The 21,614-nt window shown below is 38.5% G+C and overlaps 1 protein-coding gene across 12 annotated transcripts in view; it reads left to right on the top strand.

Moving 5' to 3' along the window:
* The window catches only part of EPB41L2 (erythrocyte membrane protein band 4.1 like 2), a 198,261-nt gene that overhangs the window by 51,966 nt on the left and 124,681 nt on the right, over positions 1–21,614 (top strand). For 8 of the 12 annotated variants that reach the window (XM_072965869.1, XM_072965868.1, XM_072965867.1 and 5 more), the window contains exon 2: positions 3,263–3,379. The exons of 3 other annotated variants lie outside the window; for them this stretch is intronic. The gene's annotated coding sequence lies outside the window, so the exon portion shown is untranslated. The remainder of the gene's footprint in view (positions 1–3,262; positions 3,380–21,614) is intronic. One more of the 12 variants, XM_072965860.1, reaches the window with a different exon arrangement.

The following is a 21,614-nucleotide window of genomic DNA, read 5'->3' as shown; positions in this document are numbered from 1 at the left end:
TCACCTCGACAGGTGCCAAATCATTTTTTTTTTTTTTTTTTGGATATAGCCTGCCCCATACCTTTTTTTAAAAAAAGGACGTTTAAGTACCACTGTGAGGTTTTGTTGCAGAAATAAGTATGAAATCCAATTCTGGGTGTGTGTGTAGAGATAGGGAGATGGAAATACAGTGCTTTTGAAAACTATGCAGTCCCCCAAATTCCGGTTTTAGGTTACTTGCGTTCAGTCACTCCCTAGGGCTTTTTATGGGGAAGGGTGGGGATGGAGGAGGGGATTCGGACTAGATGAGAAAAGTAGCTGTGGAAAAACAAAGTTGTGGGGTTTCCCCCCTCGACTTTCCCCCTAATTGAAGACTGGGCTGTGGTGTTTCTAAGAGAACTCTGATATCCAGTGTATTTTGTAGAAGCTGAAGATTCCAAGCTCAGATTGGAAATGTCAAGCCTGGATTCAAGGGATTGGATCTTTTTAATGATGAATTTGTATGTTTGTCAAATAAAATACATATAAAAATAAGATACATATAAAATTTTCTGTATTGGAATACAGAGAAACGTCAATAATAAAAAGCCAACCTCAATCTCACTTTCAAACATAATCACTTGATATTGTTTTGATCCGTGTACTCGACATTCATGGCATATAGAAGAAATACTTCAGTAAATGAATATTTGCATACATTTCACAAAGCAGGGCTCATACCACATGTTTAATTTTGATGTCTGTTTTCATTCAGTCTTATTTTGTGTACCATTTGCTATGCCAAGTAATTTTTTCATAATGTAGAATATTAGAACCACGAGGTACTTGAAAAGGTATTTTTTTTTTTTTTGGTAGATGAGGAAAGTTAGTAAAATGAAGTTAAATGATTTGCTCCAAATTACCATTACTTGCAGAGCTGAAATTAGAAGTGGTTTCACCTACTCCAGTATACTTTTGCCTGTTTGCCCTCCTCTGTCCCCACCCTTCCCCTTAAAAAGCCCTAGGGAGTGATTGAACGCAAGTAACCTGAAACCGGAATTTGGGGGACTGCATAGTTTTCAAAAGCACTGTATTTCCATCTCCCTACCTCTACACATTTTGCTTATTTACTTCATTTGCTGGGGAGAATTTGTGAAGTATTATTCTCTAGGATAAATTAGAGGTCATTGCCCCAGAGAATTTAATCCGTCTAGCTCTAACTTTGAGTATGAAAAAGAAATGAGACATTGAAACTACCCAAACACACCTGTGTAGTTAAATTCATTTGCCCCAAGTGATTTGGAAAAGTTTAGAAACCATTATGATGTGGCTGGATTGCTGCTATTTTAGGGTTATTGGATGTGAGCCTGAAAGGAGTGAAGTTTAAAAATGTATGTTTTACACTTAGTATAAGCACATTTGAGCTTTTTCTTTTCTGCCATGTTCAAACCAATAAATTTCTTAAAACTTTTCAGTGGTTTTGCCAAACTGTTAATTATCATCTCATATGCCAGATTTCTTCTACTCTGGAATTACATTTGTTTTATTTTGCTGAATTCCTATAGGAATTCTTAGCTGTATAATTCCTTTGGCAATTGCTTACTCAGTCTTACGGCATTTCTTCTACTGTTGTCTTGAAATGTGAGCATTTTTTAAGTGTTAACTTTCCTTAGTAACATCTGTGTTACTGTTGGTTGCACGGGTCAGCGGTCCAGATGGTCAGCTCCTCAAGGACGAGGAATTTGTCTTATCATTTCCTTTCCTTCCTTCCACCTCTCTCCCCTCTACTTCACTTTGTCTCCATAGTCTAGCAGAGCACCGTGTAGGTTCTCACTATTATTACTATGACTTGTTAAAGAGGTTCTGAGCAAATTAAGGAACTTGGCCTCCTCTCTTCTCTCCGTGAGTTGATAGTCTTGCTGGTCCCGCTGATTTCAGTAATCTCTCTGCAGAAAAAGCAAGTCTAGAATGATTTGCACATTGTTTTGGTCAATGGTAGTTCGATGTCCTTTTTGAGGCAGTTGTTTTGGATTCAGACAATGTACTGGCGCACACAGCCTCAGATTCACCCTCACCTCTGTTTGACCTTAGTCAATCTAGAAGAAACTATATAAAACAGCTGAAGTGACTTTAGTGTGATGGGAGGGCTGTCTGAAAAATAGGTGATGGAGAATCCTCAGTTTTTGTTCTTCTTGGAAAAATTTTCAACAAGAAGTCTTCAGCATATTAAATTCTGCATCTAGAAGACTTGGAAACTCAAATGTACAAAGTTGTCAGTATCTTGAAGGAAGAATTGAAGGTGAAGTGAGGGGAATGAAGAAATTGTTGAAAATCTGAGGAGTAGGGAGTGGGGCAGAAAGGAAATAACTGCTGGGATATATTTGTTGGTGGGGGAAAAAGGGAAGGGAGAAAGAACGGAAAGAGATAGAGAAATAAGGATAAATAGCCAAATATTAGGGTGGGGACAAAAATCTGAATGTCCTTTGGCAAAGTTGATTATACTTTTGGTTCTTTTCCAAAAGTTTTTCAAATGATTAGGGTGGGTGGGGGAACTCCACTGGAGATCACAGATTAAGTGTTGTAGAAATAGGACGGAAGTAGGCAGAGACAGAACTAAGAAAAAAATTTTTTCTTTTTTTCTGGCAGTGCTCTCCATTTCTTATAATGCTGTACTTAATTTATTCCAAAAATTTGTTCAGTTATAATATAAAGATGTTGCTTTTGATCAACTACTTTTTTCCTGTCTCTCTATGAGCTGCTGGCCTTAGAATAGGCATGGAGCCCTCCTCATCTGTCAGTGGGGAGAAGTGTCAAGACATAGAAGATATGATGCCAAAGGAGACCAATCCCAGGAACTCGCTGCGCAGGACAGCAGCCACACCACGTTAGGGACCAAATACACTTGTGTGATGTATGCGCACGTGTGTGTATGTTCTTTTCTGGTAACAAAGAAGTGGATAGTTGCAACGTACTTGTGCAAAGTCTTGTGTTACTAGAGTGAGATCTTACTCCTCTTGAAGTCTTTTTTTATTCTTTGTATATAATTAATAATGGATCTATGTACTCTCCAGGCTGTTTGGCATTATTTTCCACCCGTTTGTTTCAGCAAAAAGAGTAAAAATAATTTGGGAGTTAATTTTCTGATTGGAAAAGGAACATGAGCACTTAAAGATATTTATGTTTTCCCTTGCGTTCTAGTAATCAGACGCATTATTTCCTGACCCGGAGCTGGGCCATCTCTGACATAAGCGTTAGGAACTGAATTGTGTCAGCATTGCTACTTAAGGTGTTTATCTTAATCCAGGCGTCCTTGGAGTGTGCGGTGCCAAAAGCAAGGTGGTAGCAGTGATCACAGACGTGGGCTGCAGGTGTGAGTTCTGAGGAGCCCGGTGATTACCCAGTGAATCCATTACCGGTAACTGTGAGTTGATTGTTTTCTTTGGATGCTGTTTTGACCACATGAGGGGTAGTGGTATTTAAGTTATTTACAGTGTCATTCTCCTAGAACAGAATGATCTCCATGAATTCTGTCTCACAGGGTGCTGTTATGCAGCAGAAGTAAGCAGAGGGTGAGGAACCAGCTGTAGAGCTGGTTGAGATATGGTCCAGATTGTGGTATTTGAGTTGGCCAGTTTTCCTGGAAGATAAGCTTATATTGTGTTTATATGGATATTTCCTAAAAGTTCTGTGTAACTGTGACACAATTGTTTGAGTGCTCCAAGAGAATAAAATAGTGAATTTCTTGTCTTACGGCGGTTCTGACAGTTACAGCTGCTGCTTTCCTGCACAGGTGCCCCTTCACTTTTCTAGCCATCCTGGGTCCTGCTTTCTGCCATTTCTGTGCCACCTCGAGTGGTGGAAGGAAGAAGATCCTTCTTACTGTCGGCAGATAAATGCTTTGCGTGGAGAAGAGATTACAGCAAAGCCTGTAGTTTAAAAAGGGGAAAGGCAGCCACTAGTCTACACTTCCGTAGTGTTTTTCACACCTGTAGGGAATTGGAGGCTCAGCAGCACGACGTGCATCAGGAAAAAAAGAACCAAGAGGAAAGTGTGTTTTGGAAAAATGAGCTCCACTTGAGAAAACGCTGAGGGGCAGATTTATTGAGAAACATGAGCTCATCACCCGGTTGATAAACAAGTTAATGCAAATGAGAAATACCTGGCCAGGAGGTTAGGTTTCTGCCTTTTCTCAGGATATTCTTTAAAAAGAGATCCCTCAGTCACTGAGCTCGGTTTAAAATGTCTTAGATTCTCTAATGTCTGTGATATAAAGGAGTGGCTTTCTTATTTTTCCTCCCAGATCTAAAATTATATGAGTCAGGAGGACTGTATATTCCAAAATATGTTACTGTAGGATTTATTTCAGAGCCATTTCTAGATTCTTCTTGCTTTTCTTAGAATTTATTACTTATTTTTTTTGAAGATAATGACTCTTTAGATGAGTCTTAACCCATGAGAACCAGTCACACAGGTGAAGATAGTAAGTCCCACCATCCTCTTGTGACTCTTAAAAGATGAGCTTTCTCATTACAAGTGTGCCAAAACAGTAACTGTTCCACTGGAGTGCTGTTTAATTTAATGTTAGATTTGCTTTATTGAATCATTAAGGTAATTATCTTGGATAATAGAAAAATAAGATGACAATGCCTAGAATTCTTTAAAAAATTGGTATGCTGAGTCTCTTTTCTTAAAGTTCTTTTCTTATAACCTCATTTGTTTCTGCCTAATACATTAAGGATAACTTTGTGCAAAGTGGTGTGTGTTTTGCCCTGGAGGTTACAGAGTTGAGTAAGACAGACTTCACTCCGGATGGTGGGTGAGATGTAGACATAGGGGACAGTACTGTAGCAAAGTACTAGGAGGGAGGAAGAGGGGAGTGCTCTGGGCATCTGGAGGAGGGAAGGTTGACAGGGCAGTCTTTGGCAAGGTCAGAGCGTGGTAGCTGGACTTTGCTCGATGCTGATGACGAGAATGCTTCTTAGTTTGCCCACTTTTGAGAAGAGGCTGGAGGAGTGAGCCTGGAGACTGTGGCTTTTTCCCCCTGAGCAGTAGAAATCATAATGCTTAGCACTGAGCAGAAAGGCTAGTTAGACAAGAGGGTCTGCCAGGGGCTGGAGGACTCTGCATTTCAAGTAGAAGAATTTGGGTTTTCTGTCTACAGTTACTGAGATTCTCCAGACAGGTGAATGATGTAATCAGAACCGGAGTTTAAGAAGGTTAGGTGGCTAGAGATTCAAAATAGGGCTAACAAATTTATGAGAGACTATTAATTGTGAGAAAAGTTTACTTGTTGATAACTTGTTTACTAGTTTTACTTACTTTAATCATAGTCTCCTGTTTGTAATTATAACTGTGTTTTTTTTTTTTTTTACCTCCACAATACAAAAGTCATCAAATTATTTTTTAGGGTACTATCCACTGAAGATAATCAAGTACATATGCTTCAGATAAAAGGAACAGTCAGTTTAAGGTCTTGATTATGATCTTTCTCCACCCAATATATTCAGATTGTTTACTTTATTTTGTAATTAATTCTGGCTTTTTAGCGTTCTCTCACTGTTGTTTTTTTTTTTTTCCCGAAAGGCATTTCTTAAGCCCTTCTCTTAACAGTGCTTTGAAGATGTTGCCTGATTGAGTGGTTATATCCTGATTGCCCCTCCACCTCCAATTGATTAAGCGTTTAGTTCCATTTTAGTATGCTATTTTAGGTAATTTCTTGTCCCATTTTTGACAATAATTTGTCTTTAATCCTTGTGAATATTATTTGATGTTGCTAGCCTTGAAATTCAAAATAAAAGTTATCTTGGAAAGAAAGTGAAAGTCTCATAGCCTGTAAGTGAAATAGTTGAAATTGAAACTCGGATCTGCCTGATACTGAGTCATTTTATATCTGTATGTCTCAGTTTCCTTATCTGTAAAGTGGAGGCACTGATACTACATTTCTAATAGAAGGACCATGAGAAATTAAGTACTGTGATACATGTGCTGGCATAGCTTGTTGATAAGCCATCTTTTAAACAACATGAATTATAGACACAGTGTTTATGAATCTAAAACGCTTAGTTGGTTCCACCGACAAGTCATTTTATCTTTTGAATTTTTAAATTATTTTTCTTTTCATGTTTAATATTTGAAATTACCCAATTTTTAAAACCATAAGCACTCTTATGTGATCTATAATGAGTGAAACTTGTTTTCTCAATAGTTTCTTTTAATTCTTCCCCCCAGACTGTCATTCTACACGTTCAGCTCTGTTTTGTGTTAATTTTTACTGCGTTTCCCCCCTGAAATGCAATAGTTCTGTAGTGTCCTCATGGAAACATTGTTCTCTTTGTTTGGGCCAAAGAAGTGCCTTTGTCATTCCTTGGAGACATTCTGCAGATGCCATTTTGCAGTTCTGAAAAATATGTCGCTGTCCTCCTTGTGCTGTGTTAAATTGTGTGTGTGGATGGTGTGGTATTTTAATGAAGTTGTAGTGAGAACTTGACAGTGATACTGTCATATGATGATGAAACAAAGGATGGCTCTTTCTTTATTGAATGTAGATATATGTTCCCCATCTCTCCATGGGCGCTGTGTGGTCTGAAAGTAGATCCCTCCTGAACCCAGATGTTTGATGCTTTTTGACTAACTTCATAGGAAACTGTTTTTAAAAAAAAAAACAACTTCTAACTTGTACTGTTTTTCAAAGATCTCTTAATTTGCATGTTCTTAATAGCATTTTAAGTGGCAAGCATACACTCTCATTTCCTAAGTGACTTTAATCCTTATATTAAGCAGTGGGGACAAAAATCTTTTGGGAAATTGCCCTGATAAAATCCAGGAAATTCCTTTCATTCTTTTAAATCCCGTTAAAATCTGACTTTAAAAAAAGGCCTCTGATGTAACAGTGTCTGAAGGCATGTGCTCCTCAGAGTCCAGTCATTTTTCGCAGATAGTGAAAATCTCAAAGAGGAATAGTATGAATGTACCTCTGTGTTTTAGGTAAATCTATACCACATGGCGTAGTACCAGTTTATTAGAACTTTGCTGGGACTTCATCATCTTGCTTTGTACTGCCTTTAAAACTGCTAAAGCAGGAGTATAGGAATAAAGGAGAAAACTTAATCTTTTTTGTTTTAATGGACTTTATTAAAATTTTTCTTAATTGCGGTAATATATATTCAGCAAACAAAACTTGGTAACACAGAAAAATGCAAATAAAGCAAAGTGCTGCATTGCCCACGAAACAACCACTGTTACCATTTTGACTCGGCATTTCTAGTCTTTTCTCTTGAATTTACACATGAGGTAAAACAACAGCATTGTCCTTTTAGACCGGCTTATTGTCCCTTGGCAAAATATAGTGAATGTACGTCTGTAAATTCTTAAGATAGTAGTACTTAATTTTGGAATCCTTACTCCATAGGGAATTCATTCATTAGATGGACTCATTTGAAAGTTGTCAATTAAAAGAAAGTAAGGTACATGTGTCAGAAAAGGATAGGCTAATCATTTTTGGTGTTTTTTGGGATCAGAAAAGCATAACAAGTCTCTATATTAGAACTGTTAAGAAGCCTTTGAAACAATAAAGATCTGATCATATAAGCAAGCCACGGCTCATCCCGGACAGCTGATTTCCAACAAGAGCTGATTCTGCGGTGGCCCGACTCCTGTCATCTGTGGCAGAGAGACACAGGATTACAGTGTTTGTATATGTCTAGCCATCAGCTGGGCTTGTTTTATATAGTGATACCAAGCTCTGTGTCATGCCATTCCATCTGTTTCTTTTAAAGATAAATATACAGTTGGTACATGACAGATCCTGTTACAATAAACTCCATGGCAGAAATAAACTTTCTTTATACAGATATTCCCTATATAATTAGGGGTTGATGTGGGAGGAAACCCTCCCCATGGGATGGGTGGATATTCAGACCATCCCTTCTCCAGAAGAGTAAAAGCACCTCACACCCTGTTCTTATTACTCTGGGATCCAGTAGGAAGAATATGTACTCTCAATATAAAGATAATAAGACAGCAGACATGAATTTCCTTATCTTGTGACTGTGCTATTTTGTTGGCTCAGTCCACGTTTGTTGAATTTAGTTGTTCTGGCATGGTTATCATGGACTTACAGAAGATAATGGGAGGAGATAAGAGATTAAGGAGGAGGTTATGAGATACCCGAATGACGGCTGAACCCAAACCACTTGACTAGAACCAGGCAAAATCATTAGACTGGCTGACTGTGATGGGAGGAAAAGATCAGGGAGAAGGTGCCAAAGGGGGACGTTAGGTGTGGACGCTAAGTTGATTGTTAGGAGTGCTACGTTTCACCCTTTTGGCCTGATATATGTGTATGCACACACACATTTAATTATGATGTATAAATGTGTGTATACCCTTTTAGTTGAGTTGTCACAGTTACAGCTGCAGGTACAGTCCTTCCCTTCCCTAGAGCAGACCATATAAAGTCCTGTTGATCTACTGCAATTTAGAGGTATTGTCTTGTCCCATAGAAGGTGGTTGGTGTACCTGTGATGTTCATCCCTCTGGTTTCGTTTCCGTCCAGCTCAGATGTCAGTGATCAGCCCCACTGTTCAGGCTCCCCCAGGGCGGTGCTCCTGCCCTGCCGCATAGCTGTACATCACACTCTGCAGGTCATCAGTCGTGTGGGTCATAGGCTGGCTGATTAGGTAAGTAGGAGCAGTGCTTGCTCTGAGCATAGCTTGTCCTTGAAGTGTGATTCCTGGTCAGATCTTTCTGCCCCTCTCCTTTCTGTCCACTGGGAGGATTGCCTTCACCTGACATACGTATCTCGGGCTGTCTTGGACTCTTAGCTCATTTTAGTCCGACTTTGTCATTCTTGGCATCCTGCTTACTCTACCAGTGGGCATTGCTGGAATGGTAGAGACTCTTTGTTGGGTTGATTTGCCATCTACCAGACTTATGTTTCATAGCTTTGCGATTTGTGAGACAGTGTGTGTACCATAAACTCCCAAATAACTTGATTGGGCTCCTCCTCACCCCACTGTGTCCAGTGGTTTAAAAAAATCAGTCACAGAGCTATTGTGAAGTTTGGTCATAAACTGGTTGTTTTTAACATTATACCTGGAAGCTTGGGTTGAATCTTTTTTTCTACCAAGTGTAGAAACAGTCTAGACAGAGGAGGAGAGCCGGCATTAAAGAGGACAAAGAAGCGTGGAGATTCATGGGGCGTTGGGGAGGCTGGATACGCCTGTGAGGGGGCATGGGAGGAAGACGAGCTGCACATCCAGACTGGAGCCAGTCAGCGCTGAACCAGGACGTCACGCTAAGGAGTGTGGTCTCTGTACTCCCTGCATAGCCACTGGGAGCCGTTCAGGAATTTTTGTTATTATTATCATTTATTTTTTTAGGGAAGAGACATAATTACAAATATCTCTGTTATAGGAACACAGACTTCCACACGAGTCTTATTTTCTAGGTTTTGTGGAGAATGACCTGATTTCCCTGGGTAAATGGGCTGGTGATTTTTCCCCTCAGTTAGAGGAGTCTGCCCAAGGAAGCCGCCTTCTGTATTTCTTTTATTTATGGCTTCTAGGTGGTATTTTCAGCTCCAGTAGCACTTTTGTATTTCTCTCTGTGCAGTAAAATCTGGTGCTATGAATTTTCCTTTTTGAGTGGTATTTATTATAAAGGTGCCTAAGATCAAATATTTATTTAACTTAATTTTAATAGTAAATCTCATTAGCAGTTATACAGGGTGCTTACTACAGAATAATAATCTGAAGCTTGGCAAGACTGATTTAAGGACACATCTTTGGTATTTGCTGCTCTTTATTATGAGACAGATTTGTGCCCAATCTTACTGTGTGACATCCTGGACATACAAAGATGAGTAAGAAGACTGAGCTGCTGATAAGTTCATAGTAAACTAATACTAAGAATTCAGAAATGGTAATTTCAGCAGTAGAAATACGTATGAGTAAAGGACAGCATAGTGAACCTGGATGAAGACAGAGGAAGAGATCAGGAGAGACACCTGACTTGATTTTTTTCTGTTACTTGGGATTTGCTGAATGCTGCTTAATCCACCCATCCGTTTATTCATTTATCAGATGTCCCTTTGGCTACCTTGTTATATGCCAAGTACTGTATTGGGCTGTGGGTAATATGGATGTAAGATTGCTGTCTTTGTCCCTAGGAATCTGATTCTTCACAGGGAGAGGCAGCCAGTCAGTAGCAAAGAGAGACATTCTGGGGACTGGGAATTGCCCCATGAAACTGTGGCTAAGTAAAAATTTTAAAATAATTTTGCTCAATGTTTAATAGAATCTTACCGCGTGTACCTGGTATGTGAGAGGGAGAATCCTTCTGTAAATTACCTTCTTAGTAGTTGTTTAAGAACTATTTGTGGAATGAATGAATGTATCTTTTGTGTAAGAATAGGTTATTACAAATTGGTATTAATTCAGAAGAACATTTACATTATTTGCTGCTGACTATCCCTTCATGGACTGGATACTCCCCCCGCGCCCCCTACCAATTGAAATTTCCAGGAAGTATCACTGTCCTAGGCTTTCTGTCCAAGCACTTTTCTGAAGCCAATGGGTGGGTGTCTGTTTAGATCCAAGAGAAACAAATTATAACCATGGATGTGAACTTTTCACAGTCTTCTCAAAATAAAAGCTTGAAACGTTTTTTTTTTTTTTTGCTCTTCTCTTGCAAATACTAAATACCCTTTTCTAAAGAGATAAAGATAACAGGTTAAGCATATTGAATCTTCATATTGTTCCCACCTTCCCTAGGGACTGTAATTAGCACAACCCCTCAAAATGTTTATTAAGAATTGTTGGCCATAATTTGAAATCCTAAAATTCGGTAGAAAGAAGTATATATGTGGTAAAGTTTCAAAAACATTGGACATTGGTGTTTTAAAGAATGTAGGCATTTTGTGAGTCAAAGAACAAAAATATCATTATAGCATTAGATTTATGAAGGCAAGCAAAATAAAATGTGGGTACCCAAGAATAAGAGCTTTCTATTATAGGAAATATGAATTAGTTACATCAAAAATCTCTTAGCTTATATTTCTTAAATATGAATGTAATTGAGAAGTGAAGGCTTTGTGAACTGTCAAGCCCCTGTAAATGCATTCTTGGTGCAGCATACAGATTTCTTAAGCTACCCGCCGCCTTATGACCACTGTCATGTTTTGTGTGGGTGTGGAAGAGGACACAGCCATGGAGGTGAGCATTACTCACCAGTAGAAAGGGAAAGTGGAAAGAAGGGTAGGAAAGGAGTACCATGGCCTTAACATGGACATATTTTAGGTTCACAGCCTCTGGTGTTTCCAAGTCATGGACTTCAAGCCAAGATTTTATAGTTTAGGAACTAAATTTACTTGTATAATTAGGTTGTAAGCACTTTCAGGACATTTACTTACATACCCCAACATAGTATAAGGATCACAGTTTATAATGTTATGAGTTCTTTTTCTAGGCTTTTCCCCTCAGTTTTACAGTAAGCAAAGCACCTCATTTCTGCTGTCTAGGGCCAGCTCTTTTCTTTGCCATCACAATTCGTTCTATACAAATCCCAATTTGCTTCTCCATACGATTTCTCTTGTTCCCAGTCTTTATATTTAAAGTAGATTTTTCTTGTACGCAGTTTAGAATTAGGTCTTTTACCCACTCTGACAATTTGTCTTTTAATTGATACATTTAGACGTTATATTTAATCTAATTTTTTGTGTTGGGTACCACTTTACTCTTTGTTTTCTATTTGTCCCATTTGTTCTTTCTTTTTCTTCTTTTCCTGTCTTCCTCTGGATTGAGTATTTTTCTTTGAGTCTGTTTTTTTCTCCACTACTGGCTTATTCGTTTATTCCTCTTTGTTTTGTTACCTGATGTAAATTGAATTCAATAACTTGTCTCCAAACCCTATATTCCTCCTTTGTTAACTACTTCAATAAATGGCCTTGCTGCCCAATTTGTTGCTCTATCTTTGCTTTCTTTCTGTCTCCCTTAACTCTCACGTGTGGCTGAATTCTACCAACATTCTACCAATTGAATATTTCTTGAATTTATCCATTCATTCCACTGACACCTTCTCTACTCAGGTACTATAACCAGCACAAAGCTGAGCTCTCTCATGGTCTAGTTTTAAGTATATACTTATATACCCCAACCAAAGAAACACAGATTGCAACATTGACAAAGAATTGACAAACCATTTATGTTTTTACTCTGGTCTCTAGAAAAACAAAAAAGTGGTTCCATTATAACAGCAAAACTTAAAACTTCTCTTCATCATTTTATGAATTTTTCTGGTTCTTCCTCATTACAGGTTAAAGACAGCCCTCAGGCTCTCTCCCTTAAACCAGTCTCCTCTCAAACAGTAAACACCCCACTGTCAGTTTCAGCTTGAGTCTCGCCCGAGGTCTTTATGGAGCTATTTTCTCTGGTAACTCAGCCTTTTCCACAGTAAGTCAGTCAACATGCTTTCAAAATTGAAATTAAAATGGTGAAATTCTATGTGTGGGAGCAGAGACTGTCGCTACCCATTTGTTAATATTTAATTTTTTAAACATTAATACTACAGCTATCACTTCTAGATAAGTGTGTCATGTTCTGTTTGGTTGGTTTTCCTAGTTTCCCCACCCCAACCCCCCAGTTTTGTTTTTTTGTTTTTGGTTTTTTTTTTGGTTGATTTTTTTTTTAATCTGTTCTTCATATTGTAGTCAGAATAGTAAAGTTTTACAGTTTTATGCGTAAAATCCTTTCATGGCACCACTTAGCCTTTTCAGAAAAGACCGAAACTTTTTAATGCAATTTTTAACTTATAAGGTCCTTGCTGTTGTAAATTTTACCTTACTAATTGGGTTTCCCTGCTCAGCTGTCAGGTTTTCTCTCACATCTAGACTTTTGTACATGTTGCCAGCAATATTCTACTCTCAGGTCTCAATTTGGACATAACTTCCTTCCTTGCCTGGTGGCCTTCCTTCTCTGGTTCTTCCTTTCACTACACCCCCCCCCCGCCCCATGTGATATACCTACTCTTCTTCTGAATAACTTCCCCTCCCCGCATTGACTCTTTATTTGTCTTTCTCCCTCATCAGGTTATTATCACAGCTGTGTTCACAACCGTTTGACAGTTTATGGGCTTTCAATAATTATTTGCTGAATGAATGAGTGATTACTAAATAATCTGATATTGGGAGTCCTGTCTTTTCTTTCTTAGCACTTAATTTAGCCCTATTGAGCTGGTTTGTAGCCAGTGTTCCTTTGGTAGATCGACTGAGACTTCCTTCTGAATATTTTCTCATTAAACATGTGTAGGTGACTTGCTTGAGGAGGGAAATTACATCTATCATGTCTGGTTGTTGAACTCGATCTTTGTTATGCAGACTTTTATTTAGTTCTAACCCCTTTGAATGCCCTGGCAGTCAAATAGTACTTTTTTTTTTTTTGAGGAAATCCTGGTTTTTAAGATGCTCTTTCTCTATTATTGTATTACCAAAACTTTCAGGAGTAATCACACATTTGGAACTAAGATAAAAGATTAATAATAGTAACAAATGCTAAGAGTTAAGGCCATTCTCTCCTTTCTGGGGTAACTCCCAAGTCATCATCTCTTTCTTTGATTTTTTCGAATCCCCTCCAAGAACTTAGATGTCACATCATCACTTCAAACTCAGTGTACCTCACAGTTCCAAAATCTTGAAACAACGTCTAGTGTTCAAGGCTGGAAACCTTGGTATCATTTTTCAGTTGTGCCTCTTCTTTATCCATTATCTGTTTAAGACAGCAATGCCTATGGAGTTTTTCCTCTGAAATTTAATATCTGTTCTTTATTCATCATTACTACTACTGCCTCCACACAAATCTGTTTTTTCCTTAGCTTTAGTGAGGTATAATTGACAAAACTGTAATATATTTAAAGTGTACAACATGATGATTTGATATATCTAGACGTTGTGAAATGATTCCTAAAAATCAAAGGAATGTATCCATCACCTCACAAAGTTACTATTTTTTTATGAGAAAAAGACCTACTCTCTTAGCAAATTTCATGTATAAAACATACTATCATTAACTGTAGTCACCATAGTATACATTAGATTCTCAGAACTTACTCATAACTGAAAGTTTGTGCCATTTGACCACACCTCCCCATTTCCTCCAACCTCATGAACCTTTTTATATAGCCTTCCATTTGGATTGTCCCTGCTTCTACTGTCTCTCCTTTTCAGTTCAGGGTCCCCAGATTTATCTTCATCAAGCAACATGTAGTGGTCATCCTGCTTGGCTGCATTCAGACATTCAGGGAATTGGAACCCATGTACACTGCTAGTGGGAATGTTAGATAGTGCAGCCATTTTGGAAAACAATCTGCTAGATCTTCAAAAATGTTAGCATAGAGCCTCAGAAGCCTTAGCAGAGAGCTATCATTTAACCTTGCTATTCAACTCCTTGGTATATTCTCAAGAGAAGTGAAGACATATGTCCACCCAAAAACTTGTACATGAATACTCACAGCAGCATTATTCATAATAGCCCAAAAGTAGAAAACAACATCAATTAATGAATGGATAAACATAATGTGGTATAGCTATAAAATGTAATGTTATTTAGGCATAGAAAGGAATGAAGTACTGATAAATGCCACAACTTGATGGACCTTGACAATACTATGCTAAGAGAAAGAAGCCAGATAAAAAAGGCTGTTTATGATATGACTCCATTTATGTGAAGTGTCTAGAATATAGAAATCTATAGAGACAGAAAATAGATTATAGAATGAGTTTGCATATAGCTCTTACATCTTGTGACTTTGCTGAACTCTATTAGCTTTTTTGGGGGGGGCATTCTTTAGGATTTTTAATTTACATGATCCTGTAGTAAATAGAGATAGTTTACTTCTCCCCTTCCTACTTGGATGCTTTTTATTTTTCTTGCCTAATTGCCCTGGCTTGAACTGTAAGTACGTTGAATAGAGTGAGTGAGAGGTGATGAGAGGGGACATCTTGTCTTGTTCCTGATCTTACGGGGAAAGCTGTCAGTTTTTAACCATTAAGTTTGATGTTAGCTGTGGGATTTTGTAGATGCCTTTTGTCATGTTGAAGAAGTTCCCTTCCAAGTTTGTTGAGTGTTTTTATCATGAAAAGATGTTGGATTTTGTCAAATGCTTTTCCTCTATTGAGATTAATCATATTTTTTTCTCCCTTCTATTAATATGATTTATTATATTGATTGAATTCCTTATGTTGAATATATGTCCTTGTATTCCTAGAATAAAATCCATTTGGTCGTGGTGTAAGATCCTTCTGACATCTTGCTGAATTTGGTTTGCCAGTATTTTGTTGAGGACTTTTGCCTCTATATTCGTTAGAGATATTGGTTGTAGTTTTCTTTTTTTTCTGACATCTTTATTTGGCTTTGGTATCAGGCGTCATAGAATGAGGTACAGTGTTTGGGGTTTTTTTTTGGGTTGATGAAATGTTCTAAAATTATTGTGAAGGTTACATAACCGACTACCCTAAAAAACATGACTGTATGCTTAAAGTGGGTAACCTCTGTGGTATTTCAATAAAACTATTACTTCTCCCTGCCAAAACAAACAAACAAACAAGCAATACCCAAAACAAAATTTTAGGCAAAGTAACCTATCTATTTTCAGCCCAGAATCCTTATCCTGGCCTTCAAAGCCCTCAACAGTTTTTCCAGGATCGTAATTCAGCATTACCTCTGACTCATATTTGTATGTGATTGATCTAGTGATAGTGGTCCACCCACTGCCCAACTCACTGCCTTTCTACTTGCCCAGGTCTCTAAAACATCGTGTGTGTCTTGCTACTTCGCCCTGCCCAGGGACTGTTCCTGCCTTTCTTGAGTGTCCCTGTCCCTCTTTCCCACTGGCAGTCTAGAGACTTCGTAGAATTCTGTTTAAATTTCTTCTATTTACCATTCTAGCCTGCAGTTATCTTAGTTCCAAACCTCTGCATCAGATGATGTTATCTCACTTGAAAAAAATTTATGTGTGATCTGGAATGTGTGAATTTCCTTAAGGGAAGAGTGGGACGGAATACTTGAAATCAGAACTATTTTGGGAAATCTGATATATGTATTTGTAGTGCCACAGGCATAGACTTCATGCATTTACAGTTAACTCACAAGTTTATTGGGATGGCTTTTCATTTGTGTTTCTCTGGTCTTCTCAAATGGTTCTCAGTGCTTCGCAGAAATGCATGATGTGATATACTTAGCCATTAACATTATGTGCCAGGTAAGTGTCTGTTGATATGTATGTATGTATTTGGAAGATAAAAGATCCAAAATTTTCACTGTGCCTTAGTGTTTTCCATATGTATTTCTCAAAAAAAATTTTTTTTGAGAAAATTTATTGTATCGGAGTAGAAAAGTTGAGTAAAGTCCTAAAGTATGAAGTCCATGTGCCAGTAAGTGTGAGCCATAAGTACATGAGACTGTAAAACCTGCATTTTGCTGTTTGGTGAAGTATAGCTGGGAATTTGCATAAGCATTGTGTAATGTAAAGAATGTGTTTCAAATGAAATAGAATTGGATTCAGACCTCAGGCAGCTGCCTCCTACATAGTTGTTAGAAGTTGAAACCAGGATCTGAGTTCAGGTTTGTCTAACTCCAGGACTGATGATTAACCACTTTAGTATTTTGCATTATATGCTTTTTAAGGGAAGTTATTTCATTTATCTGAACCTCATTTTATTCACGTATAAACTGAACTTGCGGATACTTACTGTGCAGAGATATTTTGAGGCATAAATAAGGATGTTTGTAAAGAATTCAGCAGAGCGCTTACTCACAAAATAGGCAGGCCTATGACTCCTAGTAAAATATTTTGTTTACATCAAAGCAACTCCAACAAGAGATTTTGAAAGAATATTTGAAACTTAGCAGAGAAATTTGCTTATCTCTTGGCTTTAGAATATTAAATTCTTTGCTTTACATTTTGGCACAGTTTTCAGTGTTCTGTTTCTCTAGAACTTGGATAATTTCCCAAGTAAATCATTTGTAAGTAATTTCTTTTACTCTTGTCTTTTTGTTGTTGTTGTTCAGAATGAGTTGTTGTCAGAGAAGTACCAAAATTATACCTTTTCTGTCATTAACTTCCCTTTTGGAGAATTTTAGAATATCTGACACTTGTGTTTAAATGGAACTGTTATACATGTAAGCCTTAGGTTTTTAAGTTTTTGGAATGAAGTTTAGGAAGGCTGATTTTTTTTGTTGCTGTTGGAAGCGTAGTAAGAATGAACTAGAGAAGCGGTTATTGGTTTTCATTTTGGGTGCGGAAGTATTTGTATAAGAGGATTTTGTTGACGTTGCTGTAGAAATGTAGAGAAAACTCCAGCTTGGAAAGCATCACAAATCCAGTATTCATTTGGCTACTTGAATTGTTTTTCTTATGTTGGAGTTATACCTAATTGATTTCAGAATGTCTTCGGCTTTTTTTATTCTTAGCTGTTACAAATATCCAGATACCGTAAGTTCAAATTGATATTGAGAATACTGATGTGAATCATCTAAATTTTTTTGGTCACTGCTACTCCGTAGAGGTTTGGGGAAAATTTTTCTGTTACAGCAGATCCAAATTTCCTGTTTGTGATAGTGATGGATTGTAATGTAAAAACTGTGTATAGCCACATATTATAGGATAGTTTTGGTTCAGTTGGGGATTTTTCTTAATGAAAACCATATATAGATACTTTTTTCAAGTCTTCTTTCTATTCTCTTTTACAAATTTATCATGAAGTTATACTGGCCATGCTGTCTATTTTTAGCTTTTTAGTAAAGTTACAGTTTGGATCAGGAGAAAGTGATTCCACTAAGCAGTTTGTAGGGGAAAATAGCGCTGCTTCTGGCTTTTACAGACTCTCTCGCTCAAAGGAAGGACTGCTATTGAGTCAGTTACAACTTCAGTGGAAGATGTCTTGCAGCTGTGCCTTTTTGGTTTTGTTCCAGAGATAGTATTTGTGTGCACTGTCAGACTGTCTTAAAGGCCCACCCTGGAAAGGATTCAACTCTATAAAAGGAGTTTTGTTTTATAACCTTTCACATATTCTTATGGGGTTCTGGTGGTGACCATGGTCTTTATTGTCTTGTCTTTTAAACTGGCATTTTATTGAGACACAGGCTTCACAGTTTGAGAATAGGAATTACAGTTACAGTCTCTGTATCTTGTAAAGTACATTTAGCCAAATCCTTGGCACACGCTATAATTAAAACAAAACAAAATACCCCTCTCCAGACCTTGCGAATTCAGTGACATTTTTTAGCTTCTTTTCTGCCTCTGTACTGATAGGAAGATGGCACTCGTTTGATTATATTCTTGGTAATTTAATAGATAATGATGTACAAATCAGTTAATGTATTAGGAGATTATGTGGGGAATCCCAAAGTCTGAAAAGTTTAAAACACCAGGAACTTCTCATGTTGAAAATTGTTCAGTTTGACCTGTTTTGAGTCTTATGTTGATGTGAATGCTAAGAGAATTATCATTGAATATATTCTAGGATATTGATTATATTCTCTTCAAAATTTTCTCATCACCTCAGTTTTTTTCCCCCTCCTTTAAATGCTTCAAAGTTATCAAAAGCTATATGGGATGGAGAACCAGGCCGCAGGTGCACCTCTGTCTTTCTAGCATCCTTAAACTCCGTCCTCCCCTAGCCCATGTCTTCTTCCAGTTACCTTCCCTTTGGTCTCTGGGTTAGAGGTGTCTCTCCTGCTGTACAAGAGTCAACTCATCTCTTGTGGTTTTGATCCTTTTTCTTCTCTCTCTTCTGAACTACGTGACATTCATTTTCCTATTTCTCCTCTGTGTCTTGAACCTCTCCCTACTTTATCTTTCCCACCAAAAGACTACAGCAAACAAAAGAACCCAAACATCTGTATATATATGTCTCTTGCAACCTGTACTTCTTGTAGTTATTAACATCCCTTTCTCCAGCCTCTTGTTCTTTGCTGCTTCAGAGATTAGCTTACTCTTTTCTCTAAACTTCCTCTCCTCAACATTTTTTCTTTAGCCAGTTGGCTTTTTCTGCCACTATCCACTGAACTTGCTCTTTGAGGTTATCAGCAGTCTTTTTACGACACTTGAGAAACCTTATTTGGTACCTGAAGCAGTCTGCCCTTGGCCCTGTTGTCCACTCCTTCCAGCTCAGCTCTTCTCTCTTGGCAATACTTGCTTGGTTTGCTGTCTTTATCTTATGCTGGTCCTTCCCAGCCTCCTGTATAGGTTGCTTGCTCCCTGCCTGGGGATTTAATGTGAACATTGTCTTTACTCTGTCTTGCCTGGGTTTCTTCTCTTCCATGGCTCCAAATAACATTGATTGACCAAAGTAGTTCCGAATCTTAGCATGGAAACCCAAACTCTGTTGTTCAGGCACCTATCTCCAACCATCAGATTTTCCACTTGGATGTCACTTCAGTCCAAATTTCCTTTTGGAAATCCTTCCCTAGGTTAGTGTCACCACTGCCTGACCTTGGACTGCCAGGACCCTGGGAAGTTTGTTCTCCCTGACTCCCACAATCCAATTTTTTATCGAGTCCTGTCCATTTTAACTACTAAATATTCGTTGACTTCCTCTCTTCATTTGCGTCTTTGTTGCCTCTGTCTTAGTTTAGATGCTGTCTCCTGGATCACTAGAGCATCTTCTTAACAAGTTTCCTTTTACTGTGTCCCTTGTCCTCACATGACCACCAAAGTCATCCTCCAGCAATGCAAAATTAATCTTGCTTTTCATTGCTTCCTGGATAGAGTTAAAACATCCGAGCTTAGCATGTGGATCACTCATTCTTTGGCTATTGCCTCCTTTGTCCTATTTCCTCAACTCCCTACCGTGTGTTCTGGGCAGATGAGGTATGGATTTAACCATTCTCTACAGTGTGTTTATCTTTCATGATTCTGGGCCCTTCACTTACTGTTCCCACGGTGAGGAGTATACTTTTACCCGCTCACAGTCGGCCCAGTAAGCTCCCCCTTATCCTTCAAGGCCAGCTCAGATGTCACCTCGGGAAGCATTCTTCCCTCATCAAGTCAGTTACTGTTGAAATGTTTATGCCTATATTTTAGCTTTTATTCTCTTTGTAGTGTAGTTGTTTATTTAAATACTCTTGCACTACTGGAGCTGAGTTTTACACAGGTGTATATGGGCTGTCAGTCTGCAAAGAGCAGTTCCTTATTGGATATTGAATAAACAGATCTTGGCAAAACCTAGAAGTACAGAATTAAAATCAAGATCCCGTGGGCACCGGTAATGGTGAGTACTCTAGCTTGGTGTTGGGCATTCTTTGTTTTGGATGGGTAGGGCTGTGGATGGAGAATATATTAGCACTTGTGCTTAGGGTTTTGTTTCATAATTCAAGTTTGGAGGGATAGGTTTTAAAGGTGAAGCTATGGAAAAAAATGAGTGGAGATATAGTTTCAAATTATGGACCTAATAAAAATGTGCTGGGTTGGAGGTACACTGGGTTCTCAAACAAGTGCCCAGCCATGGAGATGGCGCATATCAGGCTGAAGGAAGACTGTGATGCAGGTGACGTGGGGAGAGGACCCCAGATGGGTGGTACCTCCCTCGGGTGTGATGTGTAACTGCACTGCTCGTTACATACACCTTAACATTTTCCCCTTGCCCTGTAGAAGAGTGCTCAGCTGTGTACAACATCCTTTTTGATAAGAGCCTTGGATTGACACGTTTGCTATTTGCTGTTCTGTGTGGTTCTAGAAGGGAGTTTTGGAAATAGTAGTGGCCATTTTAAAGGAGAAGAAAGAAAACAAAGGAAATTATGAAGGGTAGATTAGGGTGGGGAAACAGTGTTCCTTTCACAAGTTGAAGAAAAAAGCGAGTAAATGGTAGAAGATTACTATATGTTAATGTTTGGTTTTTAAAAATAAATGTAATGATACATGCAGCCATTTTGAGATAGCCTAGATGAATTTTTCGATGCTTGAAATTCTGTGTTTGATAGTAATTTGCATTCATTTAGCATTTTGTACTTTAACAGGCAGCTGTCATGGTGATTCTCCTGTGATGCTCATAAAAATCCCGGTACATGGCAGTTTATCTGCTGGTACCTTCATTTTACAGACTTAACTAAGTGACAACATGGGGAGACATCTGGACTGTGTATGAATTTAATGTTATTTCAGATTGGGAAGAGTGGATCATTTCTTGGCAGTGACCTCTTAATTTTGGAAGCATAATTTTTGGGGGAGTGGGAAGGTGTCGAGTTTTTCTTGGGTCCAGAGGCAGAGCTGGGGAGCATCTGAGGTCTGCTGGATGCCTAGCATCAGGGCTCTTTGTTTCTTCTGGCCCTGGGCCAGCCATAAAAAGGGTCTCTATTCCGGTTGCCTCCTCAGCAGTGTCTCTCCCCTTCCTCTCACACCCAGGCAGGGCAGTCTGCCATGGGGGAGGCAGTGGAGTTACTTGTCAGAATTTGACATGCAGCCTGGGGCCTGCCACTGACTCTCTGTGTAACCTGGACAAGTAACCTAACTTCTGGGCTTCATGTTCCCCATCTGTGAAAGGCAAGGACTAGAGGTATATAAATGCTGAGATTCTTCATGGTCCTTTATTTCTTTGTTCTGTGAGAACATATATAGGTGTCATATGTAATGTCGCACAGGTGCTAGCAAGATCTTGATTTCTGCTT

Source organism: Vicugna pacos, chromosome 8 (genome assembly GCF_048564905.1).
Source record: "Vicugna pacos chromosome 8, VicPac4, whole genome shotgun sequence".
NCBI classification, from domain to species: Eukaryota; Metazoa; Chordata; class Mammalia; order Artiodactyla; family Camelidae; genus Vicugna; species Vicugna pacos.
The sequence above is the reverse complement of the archived record's forward strand: the minus strand, read 5'-3'. Positions and strand labels throughout refer to the sequence as shown.